The 27,334-nt window shown below is 45.4% G+C and overlaps 1 protein-coding gene across 3 annotated transcripts in view; it reads right to left on the reverse strand.

Annotated features, from left to right (window-relative positions):
- LOC146856679 (receptor-interacting serine/threonine-protein kinase 3-like) overlaps positions 1-27,334 on the reverse strand; it is a 1,419,725-nt gene that overhangs the window by 810,287 nt on the left and 582,104 nt on the right. The window lies entirely within an intron of this gene.

Below are 27,334 nucleotides of genomic sequence, written 5' to 3' on the forward strand. Positions count from 1 at the left end.
GTTATGTGAAAAAAGTACGTTGTCCTTACTTTCCTTTCTAGCGTCCCGCAATCATAAGGTATCTAGGAAGAAATTGCAATTCTGTAGACCAAAGGTGACTTATCTGGGTCACCTTTTGTCTAAGGAGGGACGTGCACTCACACCGGATCGTATCCAAGTAATTTTGGATACACCGAGACCATCCACACAGAAGGATGTGCGTGCATTTTTGGGCCTTGTCTCTTTTTGTAGACAGTGGATATTGGGGTTTTCACACATAGCTAAGCCATTGTTAGCCCTTTTGACAAAGGACACGCCTATCCCAATCCCTTGGTCAGATGAGTGTGATACTGCGTTTCAGCAACTACGACAGGCCCTTTGTTCAGCACCAGTGTTAGGGACCCCTGATTATGCAAAACCCTTTTCGTTGTATGTGCATGAGAAAGATGGATGTGCATTGTCAGTTTTAGTGCAGATGCACGGTGATAAGCAGCGCCCATGTGCATATTTTTCGGCTGTACTTGATCCTGTCGCCCGAGCATTACCAGGGTGTTTTCGCTCGGTTGCGGCGACAGCTGTGTCAATACGCCAAAGCGAGGGAATTGTGTTATCTCATAAGCTGTTGGTATTAGTCCCCCATGCTGTTGATGCCCTGCTTAATCAAACAAAGACGCAGCATTTGACCAGTGCCCGTTTAACGGGATATGAGTTGACGCTTTTGGCTCCTCATATTACGTTGAAAAGGTGCGTAACGTTAAACCCGGCAACATTGTTGCCATACCCCGAAACCCAGCCTGAGGCGCGGAAAGCGCATGATTGTATTCTCGTGACTGAGGAACAAACAAAGGGTCGTATTGATCTCCAGGATACGCCCTTTCCAGATGTAGATGGAGAACTGTGGGTGGATGGATCCTATCTGAAGCTACCAGATGGTACGACTTCAGCAGCATATGCAATTACCACATTACAAACGATAGTGGAGACAGCACGCATACCACAGAAATCAGCTCAAGCAGCGGAACTGATAGCATTAACACGAGCATGTGAGCTTAGTACAGGATTATGTGTGAATGTTTATACAGATAGCCGCTATGCCTTCGGAGTAGCGCATGACTTCGGCCTACTCTGGAAGGAGAGAGGGTTTTTAACGTCACATGGAGTACAGATAATGCATGGGGAGTTATTTCATAATCTTTTAACTGCATTGACATACCCAAAGAAAATTGCCATTGTTAAGTGTAGCGCCCATAGGAAAGTGGTTGATAAAGTTGGAGAAGGGAATGCGTTAGCGGATCGAGTAGCACGGGAGACTGCGATGCAGCCCGGTACTACTGCCATGTATGTAGTGAAGTCACAGGTGGAGAGATGGCATGATGCGAAGGAGGAAGTGCGAGAAATGCAAAGGACCGCTTCTGACAAAGAGCGGGAACAATGGGCTAGCGAGGGAGAACTGGATGACGAGGGTTGCTGGAGAAATAAGCAGATGGATAGATGGAAATTACCCACGGCCTTTGTACAACCTATGGTTCAGATGGCACATGGGCTAGCACATGTTGGAGCTTCCGCAATTGTGAAATTGCTTACCCAAGTCTGGGAGCATCCAGAGATTGCTAGCACGGCAAAGAGGGTGGTGCAGACCTGTATGATCTGCCTGAGGTACAACCCAGGAAAGGGGACTCGAACTCCAGCAGGAGGGTTTGTGACACCCACTGCACCCTTTGAGGTTCTGCAGATGGATTACATCCAGCTTGAGCGCTGTAATAATCTGAAGTATGTTCTAGTAGTGGTCTGCGCTTTCAGCAAATGGGTTGAAGCGTACCCTACGAAAGACAATACTGCAATGACTACTGCGAAGCTGCTGCTAAAGGAGTTTTTCCCCCGATATGGCGTTTGTAGACTTCTGTGGAGTGATAATGGCCCTCACTTTGTAGCGGATGTTATAAAGTATGTCTTGAAGGGTCTAGGCATCACTCAGAAGTTCCACGCCGTGTTTCACCCTCAGTCTGCAGGCCTAGTTGAGAAGTATAATGGTACACTGAAGCTTAAGATCGCCAAAATTCAAGCTTCGACGTCTTTGACTTGGCCAGACGCTCTGCCACTGGCGTTATTGTCAATTAGATCAGTACCGCACTCTCGAACTGGCCTTACGCCATACGAGATCGTTTTTGGACGCCCAATGAATATTTGGGGTCCACCAAGACCTAAGGCTGTGTATGATGTACCTTGTGTAATGATGAGCGATTATCTGGCACAGTTAGCGGATAACTTGATTTCTATCCATCAACAGGTCCGAGAGGCGCTCCCTGATCGGTCTACCGGCGAAGGACATGGTCTCCGGCCTGGTGACCATGTCATGGTGAAAGTCTTCGACAGAACGAACAGTTTGGAACCGAGATGGGTGGGCCCTGAGCAGGTCCTCCTTGCAACGAGGACGGCTGTGCGAGTCTCCAACAAAAAGAATTGGATCCACTCCCTGCACTGTAGGAAGGTGCCGCCCGGATTGGTGGAACCTGCCGTGCTGACCGATCAACGAGAAATTTTGGCTGCAGAGACAGGCCGTGCTGCGGAGTCAAACGCCATTGAGGAGCTCTTTCCGGACCACGCGACTTCTGGAGGAAGGCGATATCATCTTCGACCAAGGAAGTGAGTTTTTCCGGTACCGGGACATACTGTCAGAACGGCCCTTGGGTTAGTGAAACGGAGAGCCGATGAGGCAAGGGGGGGGGATCAGCCCTGCATTAGTGTAGCGACACCCGTCTTGGCCCGCTGGTGAAGAAATCAACCGCTGCCCAAGGGGAAGAGTTCTGACAGACTTTTAGTTACAGGAAGATATTGGGTTTTATTTTTCCTTTGATATGGAGAAAAAGAAAATCCTTTGTGCATTAGGGTTCATGTTGACAGTAGCCATTGTTGGGATAACCACATGGTTCGTGGAGGATGTAACTCCCGCTCGGAAGATTCTTGTGTTGACAACTCCGGTGCCTGAGGAGCACTACTTTTATACATTACCGTATCAAGAGTTGAAGCGTCGACAATCTTACTTGAATAACACTTTCATCCAGATGCTGCATCATACCCACGTTGCTACGAATGCTACGAACTGTTGGATATGTGGGATGATGCCAGCTCATCAGAAGAAAGGAGGAACGCCATTTATACCCCTTCCTTTCTCTCATAATGGCTCTTGTAGAGCATGGTATACTTTGCTTTTTGCCACTCGGAAACCGACAGTGGGACGATTGCTTTTTAGACTCAATAAAGAATGCCATCAAGACAAGAATGGGTATCCACAAGCGAATGGGACAATTTGGGAGTGGGAAGAGTACCGACCAGACAATGAATCCATTCCCTACATCTTTACGAACACAAGAGACACTGTGGGAAAAGATAAGTTTGTGATTCAAGTAGCACAAGCTCAAGCGGACCTGTGTGTCCAGAGTGTGGGTTTCATCCCTGTTGGTGTTAGTGATTGCATTACTGTTTTGAATATTGATGGGTTGAACAATAGTACCTTCTTAGCCTCCCATAATACGTACTTTGTGTGTGGAAATAAAGGTTATTACCGCCTGCCGGCTGGGTGGTCTGGGGTATGTTATGTATCATTTCTATTACCTCCTGTATTCTTAGCTCCTGCATCTTATCATAAGGATTTGAAATTATTGAATAATGTGACTGTAAATAGGTATAAACGTACTTTATCAATTGATGATGTAGATCAGACTGACACCAGTCTGCAACAGTACATTGATTTCAACCTAGGACTGTTTTTCTTTGTTGGAGCTGCCCTGAACAGTAGGAAGATCCGAAGATTAACAAGAGTGGTAGAAGCTGTGACAAATCAGACTGCTGCTGCTCTTGGGAATCTTCCGGAGGAATTACAGATCACTAGAATTGTTGCATTGCAGAATCGTATGGTATTAGACGTTATGCTAGCTGATAGAGGAGGAGCATGTAAAATTATTGGAAGTAGCTGTTGTGTATTTATCCCTGATCATACGCCATCAGTTTATAATGCCATCAATAAACTGCATAAAATTGCAGCTGAGATCCATACAGAAAACGGCACTTGGTCTTTTTCTGGATGGTTTTGGGCGTTAATTACCGCCTGGGGATGGAAGGTTCTAACTGGTCTCTGCATTATTGTAACGGTTCTGTTTTCATGCTGTATTTGTATTCAGTGTGGTCCCTTGCTCTGCTCATTATGTGTATCATTCTGTATCCCTGATAAGAAAGCTATTGCTGATGTTGCTCACCAAAAACGTTTAGCTAAAGAAGTTGAAGAAATGATGACAATTGATATATATGATGATTATCCTAACAAGCCGGATGTCTTCAGTAAATGCTGAAAGGGTCGTCTGTTGTAAATTGAAACAACGATGTGATTAAGCATTTACTAAAGACATTAATTCCTCTATTATAGATCGTGTTTTCTCTGTTATGTTGACCGAAGCTTGGACTCCATTTTGTATTGTCATGCCTCCACGTGTTCCCCACGAGAAGAGTCCAACCTCTGTGTTAGTTGCTCTTGTAATCTGCCCAGTAACAGTCTATAAATAGCTCCTTTGTCCATCTGGCGCATGCCCAGACTTGACCACATCTGTTATCAGTTAGCCTTGCTTGACCATGTTTTCGCGGGCTCAAGGAGTGCGTTAGCTCCGCCCACATATTGATCCAGTATCGAAAATGACCATAAATGGTAATGTTCTTCGTCTTCATGTTGTATCCACCCACTTATGAGCCCCTCTACTGTGTATAAAAGGGGACCATGTACGAAGGTTCTTTGTGCTACTCTATGCAATACTGAAGAGTGTTGTGTGGATTGTAGGACCACCCTTAAGGGTTAATAAATGCTGTCTTTGTACTTTGCAGTTTCCGTGCCAACTTCCTTATAGATTCCATTACAGGAGAGCGAACCCTTGTGTCCTGCGGGCCTAGCTGGGGCCTGTATTCATCAGGGCGTGGCCCTGCATGGGGCAGAAATCTGGGGCCACCGGCCACCTGATTCTCTATCCAAAATTGAGAATTCCTTTGTCAGGCAACTTTTGGGTCTTCCTTTAAGCACACTGCTCACACCGCTCCAAATGGATCTTGGGGTTGGACCAATTGCAGAGGACGTTGCCCTCAGACCCCTTCTATTCTGGCGACGTCTATGGAATATCCCAGAATTAGCTGCTTACAGGGAAGAATTGAAGGAAGTGCTAAGCTTACAGGGAGTGAGCAAAATCCCATGGCTGGCCTACATTAAAAACTCCTTAGCAGCAATGGGATTGGGTGACCCGTGGACCAGTGCTGAAGAAAGTTGTCCAACAACATCTGGGAAGGCCTTGTAAAAGAGCTTCAGGGAGTACAAACTTCACTCCAACACAGGGGAGCTCTGCGACCGGTGCATTGACTGTAGTATTCTTAGGGACAAAATATCATTCAGCCAGCCCTTGCCAAAAAGCTTTATTTACAGTTCAGGTATGGGGTACTTCCATTACGTGCTTTCACAAACAACTGGGGGGGAGGGGAGCACATCAACGCAGGGATGCCTGGTACGCAATAATGCACCAGAGACAGATCAGTATGTACTATTTTTCTGTCTGGCTTATAAGAAGGCGAGACATCGATGGTTATTCAAGCTATGCAGAAACAAGGAGCAAACCACTGCTCACAGGCTTTTAGGATACTAAAATATGATACTAGTATGCCTATTCCGTATTCAGTTTCTCGTTATTTATTTTCCATGTGGTGTCCACGGCGCGCTATTTTAAAATTTGGTCCTGCCTGATCTGAACATTTCATTCTACCACTGCAATTGGTCTCTTTTAAGCTCATTGTGCAATATTTTAATGGTGTAAATGTGTACTTTGCATTTATTAATTCTATTTTAAATCTCTAATTTTATCAGAATTTTATAAACAATATCGTATTGCACATGCACTTTATTAAGCCAATCGCATCGCGAAAAATTAAAGCCGCATTAGGATATGAGAACAAATGAATTGTACTGTGTTTTTTATCTGTGCTTTTATGGCCTGAATGGCCGAAATAAATAATTTTTGACTGACTGACTGACTTTATTCTCCAGTGCTTAGAATCCACCTAATCACTGCAGTACCTGGCATACCACACGATTTCATCCACAGACTTGTTCTGTCAACAAATGAGGTGCTAATGGATCAAGTCGCTGATCTCTGCTCTGTCACAAATTTGTATACAAATTGTCCCACGTCTTTAGGGTCGAGCATATCTAGCCCACTGTACTGCTTAAAGGCTTTCAACAGCCTCTCATAGTAAGTATGTACGGACTCTTTAGGTTCCTGGGTCGTTCAATCTATCTTAACCCAATCAATGTCTATCTAGGGGCTAAGTTAGACTGCAGTCATGTGATCACCTGATTTTGTTTTGTAAACAATTTTCATTATAACACAATAGGACAAAGAAACCGGCCCACAGGGCGTTATGGCAAGATATTATGTCCATCTCAATAGACAAAACTGTTGAACCCAGTAAATACAGGATGTACCTTCAGTGTTTGTTGGCAGTCCACCTGCAGAGAAAATAAGGGTCTGCAAACCCGAAACCAATGCCTAACCCCACCCCTGAATAATGCAGTGTGAGCCAGTAAATTCCGTCAGCTTCAAGTCCCTCCTAGCAACCCTGTGCCAATAATACCCAACAAATCCCCTCCCGCCATCCCAACTCCCCCCAAACCCCTCTCCCTTCCCACCCCCCAGGCATGCCGCTGATTCCAGAAAACACCAGCGTTTGAGCATTGGTTGATCCAACAATGCATCGTGGACTCTATGCCCCTGAACCCCGGCTAGTGGTGCAATGGGGGAAAATGTTCACTATGTCAGCCTTCCCCAGCAAGGGGACCCCTCAGAGCAACAAGGTGACCCCAAGCTCAGTCTCCTGCCAGAGGGACCACCTCCTCTTGGTCGTCAACAACGTCGTCAGTCGGGTGTTTTTATAGGTCCCCCAGTGCCTGCCATGCCCTGGTCATCTACATTGATTTTTCGTTCCCAGTGCAGAGGGTAGTCTGTAAGCGAAAGGTCCCTTCGCAGTCCGCCCACTTTACTAGTTCTCTCGTCCACCGTGTCACACTCTGGCCATTTTTCGCTTTCCAATGACTGGCGAGTTCCCTTTTAGCCAGCACCAATCCCAGGTCTATGAATTCAATAGTAACTTTATTCCTGGCATTGTGGGGAAGCCAGTGCAGCAAGCAACGATATGTTCCTCTCTGTCGTGGTCGCTAATCACCCCCTCCAAAACTCTCCCAAACATGGACAATCCCTTTGCATGTGGAGTAGCCCTGAGCCTTCTAAATTACATCTCGGGCACCCAGTCCGGGCACCAAAGTACTTATTAATCTTGCCTAAGGTAAGGTACACCCTATGCAACACATAGAAGTGAATTAACTGGAAGAGAACATTCTTGGAGCTCTTTCAGGCCCTCTCCACAAGTTTCTCCCATGGTTTCTCATCAATCACCTCACCCAGGTCCTCCTCCCATTTGATCCGTAATGTCTCCAGGGGTCGTCGCATCCCCTGGGTGATACGCCTGTAGAGGCAAGTGACTGCTTTGATAGTACCCACCGCCATGACCACATATTGGCATGCCAGGGAGGTCTGGGGTTCCACCATCCCCTCCCGCCCATGCTTTCAGATGGCTGCCGTCGATGCCGCATGTAGCAAGAAATCACCTCTTGGGAGATCGTGGCGCTCCAACAGATCATTGAAAGGGAGCAAGTTAGAGTCTTCGAACAAATCTCCTATAGTAGTGATCCCAGCCTCACTCCATAATCGTAACCTGCTCCAATCTCCACCATGTGGTAGAGCCTCACAAACAATCAATGGGATCAAAGGCGCATTTGGGGTCGGCGCTCGAACTAATCAGTTCCAACACTGGTGCTCCGTATGGAGGTCCAAAGGAACCGTTCCCTCCCTCATGGGCAGACGCAGTAACACCCGGGATAGTAGGCCTAGACTCGGGACCGGGCCACTAAGGTCCTCTAAAGGGATACAAGATTCCATTGGCACTAAAGAAGGACAATTTCCATTTGTGCTCCCTGTTCTTCCTAATTCAGTCCCTTCAGCATGTAAGGCTGTCTCCGACTAAGGTTTCCCACTGAGTCGGGGGGGGGGGGTTATAGAGGGGGCGCGACAGAATGGCTGCACACTAGTGCCGCTCTGTAGGTCGGGGACAAGATATGACATTAAACTTGCGTTTTTGGCAACTTTCAAACAGCAAAAAGCGCAAAATAACGCATTGGACCTACTACATGACATTCTGCTGATGGTAAATGCAAATTATATTGCGCCAATAATCGGAAAATTGTCCGTTGAAGTGAAGTATGACCGACTCCTAGGTCAAAACAAAATGGCGGAGCTGAATGCGACGTATTCAGAGGCAGCAAACCAGGACTGCAACTGCCGCGCCCGTTGTAACTGGGAACCAGTGCAGGACCCTCAAACGATCCCCAGCTCCGCTTCCTGGTGAACTGAAGCTGTGCTGCTGTTCCATATCCCGTTGAGGTGCGATCCACAACACTGCTCATATCGTACGCCGGCCATGGTAAATGGCAGCGGAAATCGGAGGCTGAGGTGCTGCAGACCCACATGTTGCAGGCCCGGCCCAGTGCCGCCCGACACTCGGGAAGAAATTCCGGGAGCTGCACCTGGGGGGCGAATAGCTCCATTCTGACGTGAGCACCGAGCAGACCCCTACACATCAGGCAAGTGACCCGCCAATATACGCTCCTATTCATAAAGCAACTTGGCATCGCTCTCTGGACATTGCGACCGGGTTTGTGGGTGCCCTTGGCCACACACATAAGAATATAGTAAGGAGAAGCCACAACCTCCAACAGACTCGCGTTCACCTATAGCCCACTATATAGATAACTGTGCGACATTTCACACGATAGTACTCAGGATTATACCTGACTATAGGAGCGTTGTTGGGCTCACTGTAACAGCTTGAAAGGCAAACATTGCACCACCCACATTTGTCGCCTCCTGGCACAATTGGGATGCTAAAGTGGGTGGGGGGTTGAAGGGAATGTTTTTTTTTCTATGCAGGCAACCACAGGCAGGGTGCAGTACTGAATCCCATGTCAATACGTCATTTTATGTGTAAAACCATAGTGTTGATGTAACCCATACACACAGTGTCTCTGAAGGGACGGTATGTCACAACCACATATAGACGTCCTATTAGAGTATGGAAAATAGACTGAAACCATCGCAAATTAGATTATTATCCTGGAAAATTAGAGGCCTGAATAATCCCAAAAAAATACGTCAGATCTTCGCCTACCTGGACAGACACCACATTGACATAGCCCTATTGCAGGAGTCCCAACTTGCAAAAGTGACTAAATGTACACTGGGACGCGCATTTGCTTTCAGGCTGCTACTAACCTGACTAAATGTACACTGGGAGGTAAGTGGGAAGAGGCTATAATAACGTCTTCATACTCAATGTATTCTAGAGGAGTCATAATACTCGTAAAGAAGGGCACCCAATTCCTTATAGATCAAACCATAACAGATGAGCTTGGTTGGTATATTATTGTCACAGGTCATATTAGGGGACACCGAACAGGGCTGATCAATACATATGAGCCAAACATAGATGATCCCTATTTCTTTAGGGGAATATGGAGGACACTGAGGAATTTGCCTGAAATGGAGATACTGTGAGGCGGAGACTTAAACCTATCTCTAAATGAGGATATGGACAGATCATGGACAACGAAAGAACCACACAAATGAGCAGTACTGGATGGTATGTCAGAATTTAGAATGCTAGATGTCTGGCGGCTGCATCATCCCCAACATAAGGAAGCCACACATAACTCAACCATACACAATAGTTGATCACGTATCGATTACAGGCTTGCAACTGAGGGGCGACTGCGTGGACACGAGTCAAATCACTTGCCTAAAACAATGTCGGACCACAAACCAGTTCTATTAACTATAGACCACCCCCATTATGTGCCACCGCCATACATATGGCGATTTAACGCCAAAGCATTATTAGACACCTAATACAACGACGCTATCCGACAAGCAATTGGGGAGTATTTCCAATTTAACCAACCGTCGGTTGAAGACCCAGTGCTTCTCTGGGAGGCTTTTAAGGCCAACATACGTGGGGTCTGTATCAGTACGAGTGCAGGCTGTAGGAGAGTAGGATCTGCTTCACATGTTTACCCCCACTATTTTCTGGTGTTTCACTGTTTTTCGACTTTAGTCTGGCTGGGACCCTGCTATTCAGGGCCCCAGCCTAGCTGCTTCCTCTCTAAATTGATTGCATGTACTTTAGGTACACTCCAGATTGGATTCCGGGGTACGCTTGTGAGTCCCTAGTATATGGTATACTATGTACCCAGGGCATGGGTACCCCAGAGGCCTACCAGGGGCTGAAGCATGTATTATGCCACCCCTGGAAAGCCAAGCAAAATGAAACCACAGGAGTGCTACTCTAGCCTGGGTAAGGTGGTGCATGCACCCCTTACTGAGGTATAGAATCACTATACCTCACCTATCACTGCACATAGTAACACATCAGTCACCCCTATGGCAGGCCTTATCAATCCTGAAGGCAGGGTGCTTGGTTATATGTGAGAGGGTGCCCAGGCATGAGCTGAGCCCCTCTGCAGCCTTCGGAATCTCTTCTCCAGGGTTGTCAGTGGTGCAGCCAGACCATATACTCTTAAGTGCATTATAACTAGGGCTCCCGGTTTTATGGTATTTATTGTTTTGCCATTTCCGTCTGTATTTATCCATATTTATTTTTTGGGCATTTTTTCTGTATTTATCCACATTTATTTTTGCCACAAGTAAAAGACAACGCTACAGCTAGTATTTTTCCACATTTATTTAAATTGACAATGCACATATGCGCTCACTTAAACTAGCGATTTTTTGTGGCTTTAGCAGTGCTTTAAATGGTCCGGTACAGAGTAATTTGAAAAGGAGAGTACCTGTGCTTCTCAGTTCTGCTATAAAAACAGTTTAGGATAGAGTACAAGCACTTATCAGGAGCAAACATGTGCCAGCGCTTCTGTATTTCCATCTAAAGCCAGCTAGAAATCTGCCTTCGAATGTCTATGGTTTTCACACAGAAAGTACGTAAGGTTACCTATATTGGTGGTGGTGTGTTTGTGTGTAGATAGACAGACAGATAGCGAGATCCCAAGCTACACGCCACGTCCTTTTGATACATATTATATATGTATACGTAATAATTGAGGACGTGGCATGTAGCTTGGGAGCTCTCTGCTGCCAAAAGCTGTTTTCAATACCCCGGGAGTGGAGCGTCGGCTCCTTCTCTGCTCATAGTTGCCAAGGTTTCACATTGCTAATTCATAATTCATAATTTCAGTGTAGTTATGTGTGACATTTCAACGACTATGAGTGACACATTCTCACAAGCAAAATCAAGCAATGAAGATTAGAGGAACATATACATATCAGAAATTACTATAGCCAGATATATAACACAATAACTAACATACCCTAGAACAAGACAAGACCTGTTGGTGTAACTAATGCTTGTTAGCAGTATCAGATGAATGAGTAATTAATAATGTTTTGTGTTGTGAATTATGCAATTCTGGAAATATTAGACAATGATTTAAGTATTATTAAGGTATTATTAAGGTATGTGGAAGGGAAGCAGTCTTTAGAGTGCTTGAATCTATCACGTTTTTCCATTCATACTGTCCTTTGCATTTTTTCACTCTTTATACACTTTCATTCACTCTCTTCCAACATCTCTCCGAAATTGTCCATAAGCACGTCATGTCAGTGTTGTTAAAATCTACAAAACAGTTAGTAAAAGGAAATAGTATTCTGGAATGCAATATGGAATAAAACGTGTGAAATGTGAATAGGGTGTTTAGTTATTCTTCAGCAATCGTTTAGTACTCCTTAAGAACTCCAACTTCTTACCAGTCCGCTCTGCTGGTTTTGCTGCAGAGGAGACTGGCCTCGGTGGACAACGATCTGCTCTCAGACCAGCTGCCTGGGACCAAAATTATGTTTGGGTGGAGGAGGGGCTCCACTGACTGCCAGATGACCCTTCGGTAATTGCAACACAGGGGGAAAAACATCCTGCCAATACCACTTACTTTAAGAGGCAGGGACAGCCTAGGGCAGTGTGGTAAATAAAAATTCCTTTACCGGGACTGAATTTGATACAGAAACATTATAAAATAGCTCAGTAAAATGAGAGGCAGAATCCGTGATATTAGAGTTTCGGAATGGGCTTTATTCCAGTAATCGATTATAATCGGATGCTCCAAGTTCCATCACCACGGGGGTTCAGGAAGTGAAGTACATACTTTATTGACAAGAAGTAACTTTTATAGTACATACATTATAATGAAGTGAATACAGTAGGCGTAACAATTGATAAGGACATTGACGTTTGGGCTGCGTAACCGAAAATGGGTGTAATAATGAGTAAAAAGGAACATGATTGGTTATGATGTCGTGTATAGGTGGATCTATAAGATAATACTTGGCATAGATGCGCGCGCAGCAGTATGACGTGTAATTGACGTGTAACTAGGGGGTGACGGGGACTTGACATTTAGCTCTATATGTGGAGACGAGAAGTCTGGGGGGTCAAGTCAACCTAATCCCAAATCATATCTAACATCCTATGTTTAAAGAACTATGTTATCCACAAAAGAAGGACTCTCGGACAGAATCTATTCTATACTGACTGTGCGTGCGTGTACAAGCGTCTAAGTGTCTACACTGAATGCGAGGGGGTAGGAATATTCCATGGTAACAGGGCTATGAATTACTTGCATGAGGACAGAGAAGCTAGGCCTTTTTGCTTGGTAACTGGAAGAATGTTTACTTAAACTACTAGGCAGGAATGCATCGGCTGAGGGTGAAGCAGATAATTCGAAGGTGAAATACAGTTCTTGGCAGAGAATAGGCTGATGTCAGGCTTCGTGAGCCGCGCAGAGAATGAGACAAAGTTCATGGTCACAGATGCAGGCTCGGACTGGAGCCCCCAGAGGCAGAAGGAAAGAGGAGCCCTGATGACAGAATCAGGGCCCACCCGCCTGGACCGCAAAGTGGCATAAGTGAACCACACAAAGCCGGTGGCCCCTCACATCCAGGAACGGAATATCCGGCCCACTCATGGCGGATCCGCCAAAGGACATGCCGACGGTGGACGCGCATGTACCCGCGTCTTCACAACTGGAACTGGAGGGAACACACATGCACCCGTGACATGCACATGGAACCGCTGGGGTCCAAGACAGGGGACACAACCGACCAGAAAAATCCATATTTCCACATTCCCTCCTTGTCCCCTACTTGCCCTTCAAGAGATATCAATCTTCATTAATCCATTGATCTGTTCATATAGCATCATTTGTTCTTCTTTCTTCTTCCGGGATCTTGAATGAAAATCTTGATGTGGAATGCACGATGTGGCACACAGACCACAAATCGCTGGTCCACATTGTAGACATAGGCAGCAACTGAATAGTATGAGAAAGCCAATACCTAGGAAGGATAAAACTCTCCATCCCCAGGCTGATACCGCATTCCAAAACCAACTGGACCAAGTCCAAGTGCCTGGGTTCTGGTGTATCTGGCTTACAATCTTATGAAGGCGAGTGATGGCTTTATATACAGATGGCGAATTTTCTGGTATGAATGCGCAGCAGCTTGATCCGATGACCCTACAAGCTCCGCCCCTATCAGCCAGGATGACGTCAAGGACAAGACGATTTTGAAGCACAACAATCCGCATAGCAGACTGCTCTTCCGTTAAATTGCCTAAGGCGGAAATAGTCTCATTCACTACTGCTTCAAGGGTTCTAGTTAATCTACGTATTAGCTTACTATTAGTAACAGTACCTATATAGGGAAAGATGCCTTTATTAAAATCTACATACTTGTCCCATGCCGTCTCAGTGTAATCGACAATGGGGAGATCTCTCCGTTCTCTGTTGTGTACTAAATGAATATTTCTGTAATAATCAGGAGGAGCTAGGAAAACAGGTGGCAAAAGGAATGCAATGTAGCAGGTACCATCCCAATCTAGAGGTAGACGCATATATGCCGTCTGACCACATATAAAGTAGGAGTGGCGAGAAGCTCTAAATGAAGATTTTCCTTGATCACTGAATTCTACTATAGTAGTGCATTTACTATGGCCCATATGTATGGAACCAACCTTTCTTACACACAATTCACCCTTCGCTGGGAATACTGACATGGTGGGTAAGACTAGTTCAACTTCGGATACGACATTTAGAATCATGAGATTAGGTGTAAAATTTCCTAATCCATATACTTCATTTTCTAGATCAGTTCCTGTTCTTCTGGGGCGACCCTCCTTGTCAGGGTAACAGACCTTGAGTAAAGCTAGGTTCAGGTTTCCCCATACCCAATGATCTTGGTAAACTGCTGTGTCTGAGTCTATGGAATTAATTAAACTAAACCATGCTCCACAGGAGCCATTATGTGTAAATGGATGTGGAAAGAAAGGCAGGACTCCTTCATAATTCTGATAGGGAGGGAGTCGGCCACATACCCAACAATTGGTGGCATTACTAGTCTGATGGGAATGATGTAACATACTAATGAAAGTGTTATTGCGCAGCGCAAGTCTATAAGACAATTCATGCGGAGGTAAGTCACTAAAAGAATGTTCAGCAGCAACATTATATACATGTCTAGAAATAGGGTAATATATGTGCAACAACATACTTGTAATAATTATTAAAAGACTCAATAAAAACAAAATTAATAATGTCACTTATGCAGTGGCTACGCAGTGATTTACAATACGCCTGTCGTTTCAACATTTTTCGGGTATTTTCTCTACTCAGGTCCAAGGGATACATGTCAGAGACAATTCAACCGCTTCACCTTGGAGAGGACTTAAACAATCAAATTGCTCGACTGGTTGGGCCTAAGCTTTAGTTTGTAACTTTCAGATTTGTTCGGTTCAACAAAAGGAAGCTTTGTATCAGTCTGTGAGGGAGTGCAGGGCACAGTGTCTATATCCGAGGATAGTCCATGAAATTTCTTGATATGGCTTGAATGAATCCAGCCCTTGCGGCCCTCGATCTTCACGGCTGTTCTTGTGGTCAACAGGACCAACTTGGGTGCTTTCCACCTGGGCTCCAGCTGAGTCTTTCGGTCGAAATTCCTCACAAAGACAAGATTACCCGGAACAACGTCATGGGGTTTCACCTCAGTGTTGTCGGGAAAGGCTGCAGCTACCTGTGAACGAGAAGATTGTAGTGCAGACATCAAGGAAGCCAAGTAATCTGTCAGCATATTACAGTCAATATCAGTTATTTTGCGTGGTATAGGCGTCCCCCACATATTTGGTGGTCTACCGAAGATCACCTCATACGGGGATAGCCCTGTTCGAGAGTGTGCTACCATTCTCATGTAAAAGAGTGCAACTGGTAACGCAACTACCCAGTCGACACCTTTCTCTCTGCATATTTTGGACATTCTGATTTTCAGTATCTGGTTATGTCTTTCTACGAGACCTGCTGCCTCGGGGTGTCGGACACAGTGGAATTTCCACTGATATCCTAACAGAAGTGAAACGTGTTTCATTAATTCGGATGAGAACGGCTGGCCGTTATCTGAGTAAACAGCACGTGGTAAACCGTATCGTGGGAAGAATTCTCGAACCAACTGTTTGGCAGTAGTCGGGGCAGTGTAATCTGAAACCGGGTATGCCTCCGTCCAACGGGACAGAGCGCAGACAACTACGAGAACATATTTGAATCCTCGACATCGTTCCATCTGGATATAGTCCATCTGGAGTACTTCAAAAGGATGATTAGGAGTATGAAATCCACCCTGTTCTACGGGAACGCTTTTTCCTGGGTTGAACTGACAACAGATCATACAGGTACGAACCTTTTGTTTTGCTGCTGCTCGTAAATGTTTATTGAACCAAATGTGTTGAATGCTGTCTAGCATAGCTTTTTCTCCTAGATGTGCTGGACTATGTATAGTGTTAATTATAACTTGGACCATTGAATCAGGAAGGAACCATACAGACTTTTCCTTCATCATCCATCCTTGGTCCGTTTGGATCCCTCCTAATTCAGTCCATTTCTTTATTTCGTCTGGTGTAGCATGTGTCTGTATGTCAATTACGTCAAGAGTAGGATCTTTAACTGTCATACAATGTGTCGGTGTCAGGACTATTGTCTTTGTCATGTCGGGGGTTTGAGTTTGAGCAGTCAGTTTAGCTGTTCTGTCGGCTAGATCATTGCCTTGGGAAATGATATCAGTAACCTTCGTATGGGCCTTACATTTCATAATTGATATTTCAGTGGGTAGATGTATTGCATCTAATAATGCATGAATGAGGGGTCCGTGCTGAATGTGGGCACCGTGGGAAGTTAAATAACCTCTCTCTCGCCACAGCACGCCGAAGTCATGTACAACTCCGAATGCATAACGTGAGTCAGTGTATATGTTGACTTTTTTATTCATGGCTTGAATACAGGCTTGCGTCAGAGCGATAAGTTCTGCGGCTTGAGCTGACAAAGTATTTATACGATTAGTTTCAATGACTTCAGTATCTGTTGTAACTGCGTAAGCAGCCACTAACTCTCCTGTACTTGTTCTCATACAAGAACCGTCTACATACAATGTCAGGTCTGGATCTGACAATGGGACATCTGTCAAGTCTTGTCTGGGTTTTGTTGTTATTGTAATAACTTCAATACAGTCGTGAGCTAGTGGGTCTGTTCCGATTACAGGTAAAAGTGTGGCAGGATTCAATGTGTTACAGCGTCTGATTTCTATATGTGGCTGAAATAATGTAAGCTCGTATCCTGTAAGTCGCGCTATAGTCAAGTGTTGTGTTTGCGTTCTATTTACAAGAACCTCTACTGCGTGTGGTACTTGAACTGTCAATGGATGTCCTAACACTATGGCATCGCTTTGTCTGATTGCTAAAGCTGTCGCTGTCACTGATTTCAGGCACGCAGGCAAAGCCTGAGCTACGGGATCTAATGTACTAGAAAAATAAGCACATGGTTTGTGTGCTCCTGCTTGTTCCTGTGTGAGTACTGACAAGGCAGTACCTTCGCGTTCTGTAACAAAGAGTGTAAACTGTTTTCTGTAACATGGTGTTGCTAAAACGGGTGCTTGACATAAAGCTTTCTTTAAGCTTTCAAAAGCTTGTGTGTGTTCCTGAGTCCAAGGGAGAACAGTCGGTGTGGCTGCCTCCTGTGTGGTTAACTGAATGAGTGGTTTTGCTAGAAATGCGTACTGAGGGATCCACTGCCTACAATATGAAGTGAGGCCTATGAAAGCCCGCACCTCCTTTTGTGTCTTGGGTATTGACATGTTAGCTATTAACTGAATGCGGTCGGGTGTAAGCTGCCTTCCCTCCTTGGACAGCGAGTGTCCAAGATAAACAACTCGCTGGACACAGAATTGCAGCTTAGAAGGGGACACCTTGTGCCCCTTTTCGGCCAGAAATTGTAAAACTGTCAGTGATGCTTTTTCACATTCCGGTTCGCTTCTCGCGGTGATCAGCAGATCATCGACATATTGAAGCAGAGCAGTGTTAACTGGCATGTGGATACTGTCGAGTTCTCGTTTCAGTGCTTGGCTATAGATGCTGGGGCTTTCTGTAAATCCTTGAGGTGCGCGGGAGAATTTAAAGCTACGCCCATTTAAACTAAATCCGAACAAATATTGGCTTTCCGGATCTATTGGGACGCTGAAAAAGGCATTCTTGAGGTCAATTACAGTAAAGAATGTTGCTTCGGAATCAATAGCTGTCAATAATGACGAGATATCTGGGACCACAGGAAATTGTGGCACAATGCATTTGTTTAACTCGCGCAGATCAATAACCAATCGATATACTGGCGGAGCTGTAGGATCTGTTCGTTTAAGAATCGGAATTATCGGTGAATTACATACATTGGAGTCTGTTTCTACAACTACTCCTTGGGCAATAAGCTCTTCAATGATTTGTAGTAAAGCTGCTACAGCATCTGGTGGTAACTTGTATTGTCGCATTCGTGGTAGCACCACTCCTGCCTTTAGTGTGACTCGATATGGTGTAATATTCATGCAACCAACATCAGTAGGGCCTTGTGCCCATAGATGTGTAGGTAAAGTCTGCAGTCGGGGATCCATGTCTCTAGATACATAGTGACCTTTAAAATCACGTAAAAACAACCTTACTCCTTCCGGAGAACAACATATTATGGCTCCTAGAGCTTTCAGGGTTTTGATTCCTAACAGATTTTCTGGACATGATTTAGTAAGCAATAAATCTGTAGTTCGGGTCAGAGGTCCGATCGTAAGTGGAAGAGGCTGTGATACTTCATTAACAATAGGTTTTCCTGAAAAACCCAGGGAAATATTCTGAGAGCCTGAGAGGGGTGCCCCTGGAACTTCACTACGTTTTATAGTTGTTCGACTTGCCCCTGTATCGAGTAAAAATTTTCTATCTTGACCTAATAATTCACTATGTACATAAGGTCCTTCTTGATCTACAGGAATCTCGATAAGGGGTAAGTCAACTTCCCTCTCTAGGCTAGTTCATGCGTAACGTTGATACTCAGGATATTCATACTGTGCAGTCTGATACATTTGTCGTGTTGTTGTCTGTGTGGCAGCAGCAGGCAACGGTGGTGCAGCTGGCACAAACTGTATTGGCTGTTGTGCGGCTGGCATAGCCTGGGCATGCTGCATAGCTCCTTGTTCATTCTGATCTTGTCTTAGTGGCCGTGATCTTTCTTGTGTTTTACCTATGGCAATATTATGTTTTAAAACTGGACAATCGTGTACGTAATGACCTGGCTTTTTGCAATAATTGCATGTCCCTTTTACAGGTCCTGCTGAATCGGAATGTGTTATACCCTTTTTATGTCCTTCAGTTGGCACTGTCTGGGAAACTAGCATTTTCATTTTCGTGTCTTTCATGCGTCTGTGTTCATGTTCTTGTTCCTCTTTAATTCTATTGTGGTGGTACTGTAACATTTGTAACATTTGTGTTGGAGTGTTACCTTGCCAGGTACTCTCGAATTTTAATACTCTATTCTTTACTGGTGGCAGGGCATTTTCCACTAATTTTGTTACAAACAGATGCGGGTATGACTCGCTACTTGCTTTTATGCCACTATTTATACCAAAACATTTCTCGAATCGGGCATAGTAATCGCTAGTGTCTTCATCTTGTTTCTGTTTACAGGCTGAAATTGTACCCCAATCTTCCTTTTTCGTAGTTAATAAACGTGGCAGTACCTGTACTAGTAGACCTGGTAGTGCTTTAGTTTTGTCCCCAAGCCCCGAACCTGGACCTCGGGCCCTTTCTTCTGCTTCTAATGCTGACCATTCTATCTTTTGATCTCCTATCTCCCACTCTTTTTCTTTGAGTTTCTCATAAATGCCAGCAGGCATCAACACCTTTAATATTGTCATAATGTCGGGGTAGGTATACTCTCCCATGAGTAACATGTCTTTAATTTCTCGGTGAAAACCCGCTGGGTCTTTGTCATGACTAGGTACCACTTTCTTCATTTCTAACAATTCTATTTTCGATATGGGCGTATATACAAATACACGTTTAAACTGATCGTCCTCGCCTTTTATTGGGTGCACTTCTCGTAAGGGATTCTGTCTATCCATGTGATACGTTGTTCTTTCCTTGACAGGCAATGAGACATGCTCTGAGCATACAAAAAGAATATACTGCTTTCTTGATACTAGAATTTCTTTAATTAATTTAGTACCTGGACCTCTCCATTTATTCATAAGCAATTCAGTTAATATGTCAGGTAAAGGACCAGGGTCCGAATGCTGACTCTGATATAGTATAATGAGTTGTTGAATCATATAAATCCCAGCTAACCTCTGCTCATCTGGGGTTAGATTCAAAAATGTGCGTACTACTGTCTCATCGCTATATTTTCCGGGACTGTCCACCCAATGGACAGCTGCCCTTGCTAAATCTTGTTCATCCATAGAATCGAGAAAATGATAACCCCTTCGTTCTCGGAGTAGCTTGTCGGCGGTTTGGAACGAATGCTCGTTAGACCTTATGTTAATTATAGGTATTTGGAAATTCCTGTCATTATCTGGACATATTGGACGTATTGAGTCAGTATGACATCTAGTCTGATTCCTATTACAAGATCTTCCTCTACCTACATAGGCTATGGTGTCCGACTGTCCTGCGGGCAGTCCTGACCCTTCTTCCTCGCTTTGTTCGAACTCGTCTGTCTCTAATCTCTCCTCGTGTAGGCGTTCTATTTCTTTACGGATCTTTCGGCACATGGCTATTATACAATTTTGCTTATCGTGTCTCCCTTCTGATATATTCTGGCTCCATTTTGTATGAATTTTCATTGCTTCCGGATCTACCCCCGGTCGGTCTTGATTTCTGATCACACAGTTTATGAGGAAACGTAACAGTTCCCCCTGTATCTCTACTTTCTGGTATTCCATAGCTCTGTTAATACATTCTGGATCTCGCCCTGTTTGAACAAAATGGTATATTTTATCTAGATGCGTAGTCATTCCTGGTAGCTTCGCTAAATACCCTGCGGCTCGTCTGATACGTAATGATGCCAGGATCATTTCGTCCTCTTTGCCGAGCACCGGGTCATATCTACAATCTATAAGAAGTTCCTTAAGCGTACGATCACTTACGAATTTGGGTGTACGTGAATGCGCTGACTCTTGAAAAATAAGTTTATTTATTCTAGGTGGCGTAGAAAAAATATTGGTAGCACCTCCCGTGGCCCCATCTGGGGCGTCGGGTGTGAAAGGATTCGTCGAACGTGACACAGCAACTATAGGTGTGGACTCAGCTATAGAAGTACCTGTAGGAACAGATGCAGAAATAGATGTGCTTGCCGGAACTTGTGACTCGATTTGTTGCTGTAGGGATACGGGTGCTGGATCTTGGCGTTGGACCTCCCTGGTATGCGGTCTACGTGGGGCGGAATTAGCATACTCGGGAGCTGCGTCATCTAAATATGAGGAAAGAAAAACATCTTCTGCGGTTCTAGGATGCCCCTTAGGATGTACCTTGATTGGGAATAATGGGGGTGGCAAGTCTTTCGGTATCTCTGGAGTAGCCTTAGGTAATCCTTCGGCCAGAAGGGGATACATACCATTCATAAGGGCATTTCTTTGTCTGTCTACTTGTTCTGATTTCACTCGGATACCTTCCTCAATTAATAGATTTTCTTGAACTTTGCTTGAACTTTCTTTACTCTTCTCTTCCTGTCTACGTGCTTTTTCCGTACGTCTATGAGATTCTTTACGCCATAACTCAACGGCGTCTTTCTGTGACTGTCTGACTTTCCTTTTCCATAACTCTTCCTCGACTTTCATGATGCACTCTGCATCCCAGGTTCCCGCTGCGGGCCATCTCTGACTTTCCGGTAATCCCTTGGTGTAGTCCACCCATAAATCAAGAAATAATATAGCGTCTAAGCCATGTTTGTGATACATGAAGTGCCCTGGAGTATCCCTAGGAGGAATAGGGACGGCTTCTTCGAGTACCCCTTTTCTAGTAGTGATCTGTCTTAATTTCGAAAAGAGCGGCATATTGACAACTGATCTGATACTTAATCTTGAACACACTTAATACAAAAGCACAATAATGAACAACCATTCATACCACAATATGCAGGACGTTTAACACATTAAACATTAAAACATTAAACCTTTAACTGAAACAACAATGATGATCGTCTGCATAACTAAATCACCATGCTTAATTCTTGACACTTACTAGATACTTCGGAATACTTGATATACTGCTAAACAGTACAGATACACTGCTAAAACAGTGCAGACCGGATTTGTGTACCCAAACCCGTCTTGACCGGCACAACCTATGTGCACGTCAGAAATGCCTCCCCAGTAATGGTACTCACCGGGTAGCTTCGGAAACGGAAGGCCTCGGTAACTTGAACTTGAACCGGACTGGACTCGACTCGCCTCGTCGGAAACTGGGCTTGACTTCGAACTGGTGGGTCTCTGTATACCTCGGATCTTGCTCTCTCAGCTAGGCTCTGGTCGGGATACTTCGCACTTCTCACCGCCTCATCTGGGTGTTGATCGCAGTCTCAGTCGCCTCCGCTTGACCGGAGGGAGATACAGGAAATCCTGCTGGTACGCGTTATTGTCCGTCCAGCTGTGGCAGGAGACCGGGCCTGCAACTCACCGCCGGCGCGTGAGATGAGAAAGTGTCCCTGTTCGGGCGCCATCATGTGGTAAATAAAAATTCCTTTACCGGGACTGAATTTGATACAGAAACATTATAAAATAGCTCAGTAAAATGAGAGGCAGAATCCGTGATATTAGAGTTTCGGAATGGGCTTTATTCCAGTAATCGATTATAATCGGATGCTCCAAGTTCCATCACCACGGGGGTTCAGGAAGTGAAGTACATACTTTATTGACAAGAAGTAACTTTTATAGTACATACATTATAATGAAGTGAATACAGTAGGCGTAACAATTGATAAGGACATTGACGTTTGGGCTGCGTAACCGAAAATGGGTGTAATAATGAGTAAAAAGGAACATGATTGGTTATGATGTCGTGTATAGGTGGATCTATAAGATAATACTTGGCATAGATGCGCGCGCAGCAGTATGACGTGTAATTGACGTGTAACTAGGGGGTGACGGGGACTTGACATTTAGCTCTATATGTGGAGACGAGAAGTCTGGGGGGTCAAGTCAACCTAATCCCAAATCATATCTAACATCCTATGTTTAAAGAACTATGTTATCCACAAAAGAAGGACTCTCGGACAGAATCTATTCTATACTGACTGTGCGTGCGTGTACAAGCGTCTAAGTGTCTACACTGAATGCGAGGGGGTAGGAATATTCCATGGTAACAGGGCTATGAATTACTTGCATGAGGACAGAGAAGCTAGGCCTTTTTGCTTGGTAACTGGAAGAATGTTTACTTAAACTACTAGGCAGGAATGCATCGGCTGAGGGGGAAGCAGATAATTCGAAGGTGAAATACAGTTCTTGGCAGAGAATAGGCTGATGTCAGGCTTCGTGAGCCGCGCAGAGAATGAGACAAAGTTCATGGTCACAGATGCAGGCTCGGACTGGAGCCCCCAGAGGCAGAAGGAAAGAGGAGCCCTGATGACAGAATCAGGGCCCACCCGCCTGGACCGCAAAGTGGCATAAGTGAACCACACAAAGCCGGTGGCCCCTCACATCCAGGAACGGAATATCCGGCCCACTCATGGCGGATCCGCCAAAGGACATGCCGACGGTGGACGCGCATGTACCCGCGTCTTCACAACTGGAACTGGAGGGAACACACATGCACCCGTGACATGCACATGGAACCGCTGGGGTCCAAGACAGGGGACACAACCGACCAGAAAAATCCATATTTCCACAGCAGCTCAGTTTAAAAGAACCAAACTGCCTGTTTCAGCCTGGAATCTCCGCACTACTAGTGCATAGAAGTGACTGTCTGGGGTGCCATGCCAGCATTTAAAACAGAAAGCGAGGCACTATCAGATCTGTGTGACGCTGCAGCCAGTGCCCCGTTCGGATACTGATCATGTTGTTTTCTTTCATATGTTGAAGAGCACACCTCAAATCTACTTCACCCACGGTCAGCATTGATTCACTCGGTCGGTTTGCGGGATGATTAGGTTAGGCAGCAGTCGAAAGCCAGCAGCTCCCTCTGCTACAGGCTCGACGGCGGGTCTTCCTTCCAGGACAGGAGCTGCTAATACGTAACACCAGGAGCCTCAAACAGGCCAAGAAAGAGCCGTAAACAGACAGTAACAGAGAGGAAATTATCACACACCCCAGCCTCGGTTCCTTGAAATCTCCCAATCAAGGCCTCAGGGCATGCCGATTGTCATGGTGGAAAATATTCATTTTTCTCCTGCTGCAGCACTGTAAATTGAAGTGCTTAAAACGTGCACTGTATGGGGCCTGGGACCAGAGGTGTCAGGGGCGTTAGGGGAGGCTACGGCATGGGGTGAAAGAACAATAAACTCTCATCAGCAAGTAAATGGTCTTTCAAAAGACCTGTGAAGTAGTCGGGTGCGGCTGTGTGCGCGCCCGGGAAGGAATTTCAAGCAGCAGGAAGGGGGCATGGCTGGATTCGAGCACGGCAGCGTGGCAAAACTTTCTAGTATTTTTCCGTTTCTAAATATAAATACAGACAAAGGAAATATAGATTTCCGTCTGTATTTATATGTAAAAATCCGTAAAAACGGAAAACCGGAAAACCGGAAGCCCTAATTATAACCCAACGGTAAATGCTAACTTTGGACTGGCTGCACGGAAACATGTTGTGTTTGGTGTCAAACACCTTGGAATCATACCTCCACACCAGTAAATGGTGTGGGAGTATGATCCCTCCCTTCTAGAGGGAGAGACATGACAGTACTGGTCTACCTGGTAGAAATCTAATAGAGCCCTGGCATTATAAAATGCATGCTGCAGCCACAGACATAGGTCTAGCCTCCTGTTGCTGACCGAGACTCCGGCAGGGGAGGCCTGGACAATAGGTTTCCTGTCACAGGGAGGTGTAACCACCTCCCAGACAGGCTTATGTAGATTGGGGCTGGGTGGGAGCACTCTCTGAGTGCTTTGAAGTCCTGCACTAGGGGCACATTTGGTGTCCCTGTGCATAGTCCAGCTCAAACTGGTTCAGAGGCTTCCAGCCCCTGCTCTGGCGCAAAACTGGAAAAAGGAAATGGGTGTAGCCACCCCTCTTTCCAAATCCTCGCATAGGTGGGTTCCCAGAGCTAGTCCAACCCCTTCCTTAGGTATAAGTAAGGAACCTCTGTAACCAGGTATCACTGGACGAAACTCTGAAGCTGAATCCTGGAACTTCGACGCTCTACTAACGACTAGAGGACTGAAGAAATCTCCCTTGGGGTCAAGGAGTGACTCCCCTGCTTGGCAGGCACCAACAAAGAATTTTGCTGGTCTGCATTTCCGAAGCTCCCGACAGACTCCGAAGTATTTGCAGCTCAGGAAGTGGAATTCCAGACATCTCAGAGGCTGACCCGAGTCTCCAGCAAAGTGGAGATTCGCAGCCCTCGTGAGTAGCGTGGAACCGGAACTCGTAGTCACCGTGCACTTTTGCAAGTGCATTGACTTCTCGACGTCACTTGCAATCGTCCTTGGACTGATTTGTAGCCCCCACCTCGAGCACAGAATCCACCGAAGATTGTCGGCCTAGTCACCCCGAGTGACCCGGGGGTCCGCCATTTTGTGTTTTGTCTCGAGGTCCCTTCACGATCCCTGGTCCGTCGACTGGTGAGTCCCTGAGGGGGTAACTTTGATTTTCCTTGGGCTTCCCTGGTTGCTCCAGACGTGCCCTGATTCCCAACCAAGTGGTGAGTCCCTCAGACCTTGCTTGTCTGCACTGAAGTATCTTTCTCCTTTCTGCATGGGTTGCTGTTGCCAAGGCTTGTTGTGTCCAATCCGGGCACCTACGCTGCAGCATTCGACATCCTTTGTGGACTCGAATCCAGCTCCTGGTTGGCCTCGACACCACCTGGTCCTCGTAGCTGAAGAGTCAAGCTTCACCTCCTTTACCTGAAATCACCCGACATCAGTGGCCATCCGCCTATCACCTTTCTGGTCACTGGCTAGTGACCCAGACTCTGTACCCTCTGCTTTCAGGTTCTTCTCGACTTCGATCCAGGCTTGGATCTCTTCGGACACTTCGCATCTTCCTGGCAGCAGCACTTCTTTGCCAGCTCCCATTGAAATCGGCGATGCGACCCAACACCATTTGACACCTATGCACCCGGCTTCCCTGGGTGAGGTAACACGAGTACTCCAGGGCTCCTGTGTGTGTTGGCCCTAGAACTTCCTAAGTCCCAAAGGGTTTGGTCCTGACTCGTTTCTAAGTGTCCCTAATCTTTAAAAATCTAACTGCGACTTTCCCCATAGAAGCTAACGGGAGCTGCCGGCTGTGTTCCGACAGTGAACACGGCCCCCGTGGGTCCCCTGTGTCACTACCTTGGGTGGTTCCTTGGGGTCTCAGTGATTCTACAGGCTCTAGGCCTTGTGTCTAGTTAAGTTGTGGTTCTTATACCACTATTTTAGTATATGGTTTGGCTCGTCCCTAGGGCCTGACGTTTATTTGTACTTATTACTGTGATATTTGAAGTGCAACTTATGTGTTTTGACCTCTAGTCTCATAAAGAGACTAGGAGGGTGTATTTAGAAATAAATACATATATTTTATATATATACCTGGTGTGGTTGTCTTTCATTTAGGCACTCAAGAGATTATAGACTGGTAAAACAAGCTGCTTTACATTCCTTTAAGACTTAGCCTGAAGGCTGCTCTCCATAGCTACCACTAGGATAGCTTCAATAAAGGTTGTCTTTAACTTGTAACCAATAAGGGGTTGTTTGGACTGGTACAGGGTGCCCACTATAACAAGTGGACAGCATATACCAGGCCAACTTCTCACACAGGCATACTTAAGGATATTTGCAATCAGCTTAGCCAACGGGAAACCAAGCTACAAACATTAGAACGGGAGTATGAACGCATACAAAATATGGCCCTGCTGGGCGACATAAGATAAATACTGTCTGAATATCAGGAATTTACGCAGGATGAACTTAAACATATTTCGAAGAGACCCATAGCTCATACATACGGGGAGGAGGGCAGATCAGGGCGAGTATTGGCACACAAAATTTGCAGCGGCTACACAACGTACGTAGTACTTAAAGTCAAAGACAAACATGATAATTTGCGATATGAAATGGAAGGAATACTAGCGGCCTTTATGGATACATACGGCGACTTGTATGCCTCACGAAACACAGCTGCACCGCCAGAAATATTAGCATATTTGGAAGATATCGCGATAGCTTGGCTCTCAGATGGTCAAAGAGAATACTCATCACAGGCAGTAACAGTCAAAGAAGTTACAGCTGTGATCAAGACGCTGCCCAATGACAAGGCACCCAGGCCAGATGGCTTTACAAGTGAATTCTACAAGGAATATGTAGACTTACTATCTCCCCACCTTGTAGAAATGTATGGTGACGCTCACGAAAAACAAAAGCTGCCACCCACGCTGAGAGAAGCCATGCACCTTGCCCTTTTGAAGCCTGATAAAGACCCCGAAAACTGCAAATCCTACCGACCCCTCTCATTGATCAATACGGACACTAAAATTTTGGCTAAACTCATTGCAAAACGTCTGCAACCACTAATGCCCAATATTGTATTGCTAGATCATTCAGGATTTATACCGCACAGCTCTACCTCCCACAATATTCGTACCATATTTGCATTGTCGCATCAATTAAACCCGGACCTCCAGGCAGCT

Source organism: Triturus cristatus, chromosome 3_2 (genome assembly GCF_964204655.1).
Source record: "Triturus cristatus chromosome 3_2, aTriCri1.1, whole genome shotgun sequence".
Taxonomy (NCBI): domain Eukaryota; kingdom Metazoa; phylum Chordata; class Amphibia; order Caudata; family Salamandridae; genus Triturus; species Triturus cristatus.